Below are 1,230 nucleotides of genomic sequence, written 5' to 3'. Positions count from 1 at the left end.
ACCGCCAAGAGAGCGTCTGCACATGCTCATGATATAGTCGCTTATATAACCTTCACACCTTTGTGACAGGGGGAGGGAATGTGATGCACAGAATGGTAAGTTATAAATAAGATTGCTTCTACTGTCACTCACAAGATAATAATAGCATTTGGAAGCCGAATACAGGCCGCTTCAACGCTCGCCTTACATCAGTTGGAGACAACGCGCGGTGGAGTGAACCTTTCTCTTCTTGCAATTGGATTCCTCTCCTTCTTGCCTTCTCAGACATTTACTTAGCTCCAGCATCGGGTTCTACTTCAAAGCTTTATTTTCAAGGATGGCTTCCTCTTATAGCACTCGGGAAGAGTTTCATACATTTATGATATAAAAATGAAAAATTATGCCAACATGAAAAAACACTGTTCTAGCATATGTTTATACTGACATTGTTTCGGCGAGTGAAAGTGAAGGCCAAGGAACTTATTTAGATACTAATGTGATGCCATTTGCGTTTGATAGTCTTCTTCTATCCAAACTAGAAAAAGTGTCTATTACCGCAAAGATTAGTACAAACAAATGTCTTAGTTGGTTATCTACATATTCCCTAAAAGATTGAAAAATAAAACCATTATCACGAAGTATTATAATATCCAACAAATTGCTCTTAAAACTAATAAAATCGGGGGATTGAAAATAAAATAAATGGCTGTTTCAAGGCTTTATTAGTACCAGACTGGAATGTAATTTTATATCTCAAAGAACTGCTATGAACCAATTATGAGGCTATTATACTTCGTTGAAAAAAAAAAAAAACTCTTTAAAAACATTCAAAAAATCGTGTACAGACATGTGTGCGCGCGTGTGTGTGTATGCATATATATATATATATATATATATATATATATATATATATATATATATATATGTATGTATATGTATATATATACATATATATATATATATATATATATATATATATGTATATGTATATATGTACACATATATATATATATATATATATATATATATATATATACATATATATATATATATATATATATATATATGCATATATATGTATATATATGCATATATATATGTATATATATGTATATATATGTATACACACACAACACATATCTATTTAACTTTCAATTAGTTTGATAATTATATCTTAATGCTCTCGACTTTCACCAAAACCTTTCAAAAATACGACTGGAACAATCATCATTCGAAACAATTTATTCAATA

This window comes from Penaeus chinensis, chromosome 36 (genome assembly GCF_019202785.1).
Source record: "Penaeus chinensis breed Huanghai No. 1 chromosome 36, ASM1920278v2, whole genome shotgun sequence".
Classification (NCBI taxonomy): domain Eukaryota; kingdom Metazoa; phylum Arthropoda; class Malacostraca; order Decapoda; family Penaeidae; genus Penaeus; species Penaeus chinensis.
The sequence above is the reverse complement of the archived record's forward strand: the minus strand, read 5'-3'. Positions refer to the sequence as shown.